Source organism: Rattus norvegicus, chromosome Y (genome assembly GCF_021556685.1).
Source record: "Rattus norvegicus strain SHRSP/BbbUtx chromosome Y, alternate assembly SHRSP_T2T, whole genome shotgun sequence".
NCBI lineage: Eukaryota > Metazoa > Chordata > Mammalia > Rodentia > Muridae > Rattus > Rattus norvegicus.
The window spans coordinates 62,665,834-62,673,298 of NC_141555.1; the positions used below are offsets into that span (position 1 = coordinate 62,665,834).

Consider the following 7,465-nt stretch of genomic DNA (forward strand, 5'->3'; position numbering starts at 1 on the left):
TCAATATGAAGGAATAGAGGTTTGTTTAGGGCACACAGTCACAGTCATTGGGTTCAGACTGTCGTGGCAATGACCACATGGCCACAGTGTATTGATCTGTGTCACTGAGAGCCTGCATGAGCCCTGCTTATATTTGGGTGGATCAGGCAGCCAAGAGTTCGGTCCGAACCAGCCAGCTCCCTCCTTCCTGCCCCAGTGACCTACTTCTGCTAGGGCACAGTCTGAAAGATTCCTCCACCTTCCTAGACAGTGCCATCAGCTTGAGACAAAGTGGTCCCACAGCTGAGACCGTGGGGAAATTCACACTCTAGCCCTAACGACAATGAGCCAGGCAAGTGCGAAATGTTTTGTGAAAACAGTTTAATTTCAGTTCTGTAAACAGGACAGGGAGGAACCCTTTGATGTGGATTGATTTAGTCTTTTGCTTACAGAGTGCACCCCCAAAAGATACATAGCATAGAAAATGCACAGTTTTCTATGTAGCAAGCATGGCGCTGAAAACAACACACGAATGAAAATAAAATGCAAAGAACTGGGATATATAGTAACAATTCCAATCGTCAGTGTGAAAGGCTGTTTTATTTACATATGGGAGCTGTCGTTATTAGTTCCCTACTGGGTTGATTTTACAAGGAAAGAAAATCGCAAGCTCTGCCTATCCCATCAACCATGGTGTCATTCATCTCGGTGTTAGGGGGCTCCCATCTAGGGATTAATCATCAGGGTTTTACAACAAAATCCATCGGCTCAGTACATGAGGCTTTAGTGGAGAAAGTGAGGTTACAAGTATGTAATGCCCTTTAGTGTCTTCTCTGCCAGTGTGTTGTATGCAGGCCTTGTTGTTGATAATTGTCATTAGTGGTGGTGTGTTTTTAAATATGAAATGTTGAATGCAAGGGCAAGTGGCAGGGATCCGATAGATCTTTGCATCCTCACTTTCTCCTTCCCATCTCGGGCTAAGTCTCCCAATCCTCAGGTATCATTCAAATACACTGAAACAATTCAAATATACAGAAACCATGTGAAATCAAGACACTGAAACAACTCAAATATACCGAAACAAGGTGAAGTCAAGACACTGAAACAACTCAAATATACTGAAACAAGGAAAAGTCAAGATGCACTTGCCATCTCTAATTTGTGTTTGCATGTTGACTGTAATCATCTGGTAAGCCCTAAAAACCACAGGATGGGTCTGAAGAGGATGGGTGGGTGAAACCGCTTGCTGCTTAATCAGACCCGAACTCAGATCCCAGTCATCATGAAACAGGCAGGGGAAACCTGCAACCCCAGGGACAGGAAGGGGGAACAGAATCACTAAGGTCTGCTGGCTTTCAGCCCGGATGAAAATATGAGAGTTTGGGATCAGGCAAAGACACCACCTGTCTTAGTTAGGGTTCCATTGCTGTGAGGAGACACCATGACCAAGGCAACTCTTAATAAAGGAAACATTTAATTGGGGCTGGCTTACAGTTTCAGAGGTTCAGTTCGTTATTATCATGGTGGGAAGCACGGCAGAGTCCAGGTAGACATGGTGCTGTAGAGTGTTCTATATCTAAATCTGAAGGCAGCCCAGAAAGAGACTTGCAGCCACAGGCAGCCAGGAAGAGCATCCATCTTCCTCATTGGGCAGAGCTTGAACACTAGGAGCCCTCAGAGCCGGCCTACACAGGGACACACTTTCTCCAACAAGCCCACACCTCCTACTAGTGGCACTTACCATGGGCCAAGCATGTTCAAATCACCACAGTGCATCAAAAGAAAATGGCAGAGAGACATAGAGAAAGATACTGCATGGTATCCTCTTGTAGCAGGGTGCTGCAACACCCCCCCACACACACACACACTCATAAACCCATGCACATGTGCACACATGAGCAGATTTATTTACTTATTTATTTACTTTGTTTTAATTTTTTTCCTTAAGAACTTGGTACATTCACATAATGTGTTTGAGCAAATCCATCCCCATCCCCTCCCCTAAAATCCCTCCCCTTTCTGCCCTCCTAATTCCATCTGCATTTTAATAGAAACTGCTGAGTCCATTTAGTGCTGACTAGATGTGTGGGGTGAGTACAGACATCCAGGGGAGCATGGACAACCATCAAGGGCCAAATCCATGAAGAAAACTGGGCCCTCTGCCCTGTAGTCATCAGTTCCCAGTAGTTCCTCAATTAGGGGAGAGGAGCTTCCAGAGTCTCCACCCGTCTATTCTGGGATTTATCTGTGCAGATTTTGTAGATGGGAACCTAGACACTGTGAAACACATGAACACACACACACACACACACACACACACACACACACACACACACACCAATTTTAAAACCAGAGAATGGTTTTTAAAAGGTTACACAACGTCCTAAATTCAGTTCCTTGGTGGCGAAATATTTGAATTCCACACCAGATCATAATACTATCTATATAAAATTAAATTATTCAAATGAATATTTTAAATTTCAGCGGACCTTTATCTGTTAAATAGCACAGGCTGAACGAAATCAGTTGGTGCCAAACCTCCCTACGGCTGCACAAGAAAAATTGGAAATCAGTGTTCGAAAGCATGAATCCACAAGGGTGAGGGGGTCATCAGAGATCGAGGACCTACAGGATCGAGGGTACGGAGGCTCAGTAGACCAGACAGGTGGATCATAAGAAAAGAGTCTGGAAAACGGGCCATTCATACCTTGACAACCTTCAAAGTCTAGGGGAATCGCAAGGATAGGTACCCCCCGAAGTGGGAATCAAAAAACTTTAGTACATTTACAGGACACTTAGCTTCTAAATACAGTGTGGATTGGAGTCTATAGTGTGAAAAGGCATAGGAGTAGTAGTGTCCAGTTTTCCCCTTGCTGTGACAAAATTGTGTCGTTTAGGGGCTGGAGAGATGGCTCAGCTACTCAGAACCCTTAGCATCCTCACAACTGACTCTGGCTCTGGGAGATCTGACTCCCTCTTCTGGCCTTTGCAGGTTCGGCAGCCACATGACATAACACAAAAAAGACCCATGAACAAAAGTAAAAACGAGAACTTAAAATGAGTCCTTTAGTTGATGTTAATGCACCGAGGTGTATAGAGAGAATCTCTTCTAAGCATCACCTGTCAATAAAAAAGTCTATGACCTATGAACTGAGGCAGGAAATAGAAGGCGGGACACTGGCAGGAAGAGGGGATTCTGGGAAATAGTGTATAAAAGGAGACCCAGGGAGGGACGCTGCGGAAGATGCTAAAGGAGATGTTGAGGAAGATGCTAAGAATGGGGATGAAAGAGCAGTAAATAACCATATAGAAGACACAGAATAGTTTGAGTGGGTTAAATAACTTAGTCCGGGAATGAGCCAAAGTTTGTGGCTCAGGAATTTGTTAATAAATAATCAGTTTCAGAGTTGTCATTGTGGGAGCGGGAGCTGGGAAGGAAAAAAAAGTACTTTTTTTTTCCCAAAGGTTAATTTCTCCTAATTTTTTTCATATGATTATGTAAGATGATAATATATGGCAATCATGTGTAGGTTATATGGGAAATTGCAACTATCCTGGAGAATTCTAATAAATATGTTTTTTAATGCAAACTCGGTAGTGATATTACTCCACTTCCATTTTTCAAGTCTCTGTCTATTCTAACATATATGTGTTTATTTTATCTACACTAGAAAATGTCCTTGTGATGTAATGAAACATTAGTCAGCCCAAGTAAGATGCTTTCTGGAAGTCAGTTAACCTCAGGCACTGAGAGCTGTGATGACTTAAGATGGGCCCAAAGCACTTTCGGGATCACGAACTGATGAACATGGGGTTGTGGTCATATTCACCACCAAAAGTGACCACATACACACACACACACACACACACACACACACACACACAAAGAGAGAGAGAGAGAGAGAGAGAGAGAGAGAGAGAGAGAGAGAGAGAGAGAGACAAACAGCCGACATCACTGACTAACTATACCTCAGCTAGAGCTGTGGCTTTGAGAACCTGGAGGAGGTGACATTGGGTTTCTATGGCCTTACACTTTGGCAGAAGCAGACAGCCACACTCACAACTCTCCCTCTGGTCTCCCTCTTCCTTCACAGCATGTTCCAACACAATTTGTTATTTCTGATTTTATCCATCCAGTCTGGGCATCCCTCTTCCAGAAGTTAACTTTTTTGCTCAGTGTGTGTATGTGTGTGTATGTGTGTTTGTGTGTGTGTGTGTGTGTGTGTGTGTGTGTGTAAGAGAGACTCTGCATGTGTGTGACAGAGAGAGAGAGAGAGAGAGAGAGAGAGAGAGAGAGAGAGAGAGAAATAATTAGTAACCCAGTTAACACATGTGCATGCACACATATGTGGAAGCCCAAATTACCTTTTAATGTGTTTGGTGGATCGAATAGCAGTGGGCCACAATAGAAACATGTGTTTGAAAGCTTGACCCATGAGGAGTGATACTATTGGGAGGTATGGCCATGTTGGTGTAGGTGTGATCTTGTTGGAGTGGGTGTGGCCTTGTTTTATTAGGTATGGCCTTGTTGGAGTAGGTGTGACTTTGTTGGAGGAAGTTTGCCACTGTGGTGGCTGGACTTTGAGATTTGTATATACTCCATCTATGCTCAGTGCTACAGACAATCCCTTTCTGCTGTCTGTGCATCAGGAACTTTGGGCTCCTCGAGCACCAAGTCTGCCTGGATGCTCCCATGATTCCTGCCATGATGACAATGGACTGAACCCCTGACTGTAAGCCAGCTGCAGTGGAACCGTATCCTTTATAAGAGTTACCTTGGCTGCTGAGTCTGCAGCCATGAGCATGCTCAGGCTACAGAAGAATCTAGCCTCTAGTGTCCTCCACTGAGGTAAAAAGAAGGTCCAGTTGGACCCCAATGAGACCAATAAAATCGCCAATGCCAACTCCTGTCAGCTGATCAGGAAGCTGATTGAAGATGGCCTGATCATCTGGAAGCCTCTAACTGTCCATCCTCAGACTCACTGCCAGAAACACACCTTGAAGGGCAGGCATATGGTCATAGGGAAGAGAAAGGGAACTGCCAACACTTGGGTGCCTGAGATGGTGACCTGGATGAGAATGATAAGGATCCTGCACCGGCTTCTCAGGAGATACTGGGAATCTAAGAAGATGGACCGCCATATGTATCACAGCCTGTACCTGAAGGTCAAAAGGAATGTATTCAAAAACCAATGGATTCTTATGGAGCAGATCCTCAAACCAAAGGCAGATGAGGCCCGAAAGAAGCTACAGGCTGACCAGGCTGAGGCTCGCAGGTCTAAGACCAGGGAAGCACAGAAACGCGTGGGAGGAGCACCTCCAGGCCAAGAAGGAGGAGATCATCAAGACTCTGTCCAACGAGGAAGAGACCAAGAAATAAAGCTTCCTTCACATCTGTGCATAGTGACCTCACTGTGGCCTCACATGATCAGTCATTAAAATAAAACAAGCCTTAAAATAAAAAAGAGTGAGTTCTCTGCACCCAAATCCCATGGGAGGGAGAGCTAAACCTTCAGAGAGGCAGACAAGCCTGGGAAACCAGAAGAGACTGCTCCCTGCACACACATCTCGGACGCCAGAGGAAAAAGCCAAAGACCATCTGGAACCCTGGTGCACTGAAGCTCCCGGAAGGGGCGGCACAGGTCTTCCTGGTTGCTGCCACTGCAGAGAGCCCCTGGGCAGCACCCCACGAGCGAACCTGAGCCTCAGGACCACAGGTAAGACCAAATTTTCTGCTGCAAGAAAGCTGCCTGGTGAGCTTGGGACACATGGAAGCAGAATTTCTCTAGGACCGGGCACGTTCTGTGTTTACCGGAAGTCCCACACGCGCGGATCTCAGCCCGCAGCAGCTCTCTGCTCCCAGACCTGGTGAGAGAGAGACCCAACCGCCTGGTCAGGTGGGCACTCCTGAGGCTGCAGAGCGGAATAGAACACCAACACTGCTCACCCCTGCCCACATCCCTGGCCCAAGAGGAAACTGTATAAGGCCTCTGGGCTCCCATGGGGGAGGGCCCAGGAGCGGCAGGACACCTGCCTGAGACACCTCCGGAACCTGAAAGAAACAGACCGGATAAACAGTTCTCTGCACCCAAATCCCGTGGGAGGGAGAGCTAAACCTTCAGAGAGGCAGACAAGACGGGGAAACAAGAAGAGACTGCTCCCTGCACGCACATCTCGGACGCCAGAGGAAAAAGCCAAAGACCATCTGGAACCCTGGTGCACTGAAGCTCCCAGAAGGGGCGGCACAGGTCTTCCTGGTTGCTGCCGCTGCAGAGAGCCCCTGGGCAGCACCCCACGAGCGAACTTGAGCCTCAGGACCACAGGTAAGACCAAATTTTCTGCTACAAGAAAGCTGCCTGGTGAACTCAAGACACAGGCCCACAGGAACAGCTGAAGACCTGTAGAGAGGAAAAACTACACACCAGAAAGCAGAACACTCTGTCCCCATAACTGACTGAAAGAGAGGAAAACATGTCTACAGCACTCCTGACACACAGGCTTGTAGGACAGTCTAGCCACTGTCAGAAATAGCAGAACAAAGTAACACTAGAGATAATCTGATGGCGAGAGGCAAGCGCAGGAACCCAAGCAACAGAAACCAAGACTACATGCCATCATCGGAGCCCAATTCTCCCACAAACATGGAATATCCAAACACACTGGAAAAGCAAGATCTAGTTTCAAAATCGTATTTGATCATGATGCTGGAGGACTTCAAGAAAGACATGAACACACTTAGGGAAACACAGGAAAACATTAATAAACAAGTAGAAGCCTACAGAGAGGAATCGCAAAAATCCCTGAAAGAATTCCAGGAAAACACAATCAAACAGTTGAAGGAATTAAAAATGGAAATAGAAGCAATCAAGAAAGAACACATGGAAACAACCCTGGATATAGAAAACCAAAAGAAGAGACAAGGAGCTGTAGATACAAGCTTCACCAACAGAATACAAGAGATGGAAGAGAGAATCTCAGGAGCAGAAGATTCCATAGAAATCATTGACTCAACTGTCAAAGATAATGTAAAGCGGAAAAAGCTACTGGTCCAAAACATACAGGAAATCCAGGACTCAATGAGAAGATCAAACCTAAGGATAATAGGTATAGAAGAGAGTGAAGACTCCCAGCTCAAAGGACCAGTAAATATCTTCAACAAAATCATAGAAGAAAACTTCCCTAACCTAAAAAAAGAGATACCCATAGACATACAAGAAGCCTACAGAACTCCAAATAGATTGGATCAGAAAAGAAACACCTCCCGTCACATAATTGTCAAAACACCAAACGCACAAAATAAAGAAAGAATATTAAAAGCAGTAAGGGAAAAAGGTCAAGTAACATATAAAGGGAGACCTATCATAATCACACCAGACTTCTCGCCAGAAACTATGAAGGCCAGAAGATCCTGGACTGATGTCATACAGACCCTAAGAGAACACATATGCCAGCACAGGTTACTGTATCCAGCAAAACTCTCAATTAA

At 45.5% G+C, this 7,465-nt stretch overlaps 1 pseudogene; it reads left to right on the forward strand.

Moving 5' to 3' along the window:
- Positions 1 to 4,776: 4,776 nt before the first annotated feature.
- LOC134484439 (large ribosomal subunit protein eL19-like) lies at positions 4,777 to 5,359 on the forward strand (annotated as a pseudogene).
- The last annotated feature ends 2,106 nt before the right edge of the window (positions 5,360 to 7,465 follow it).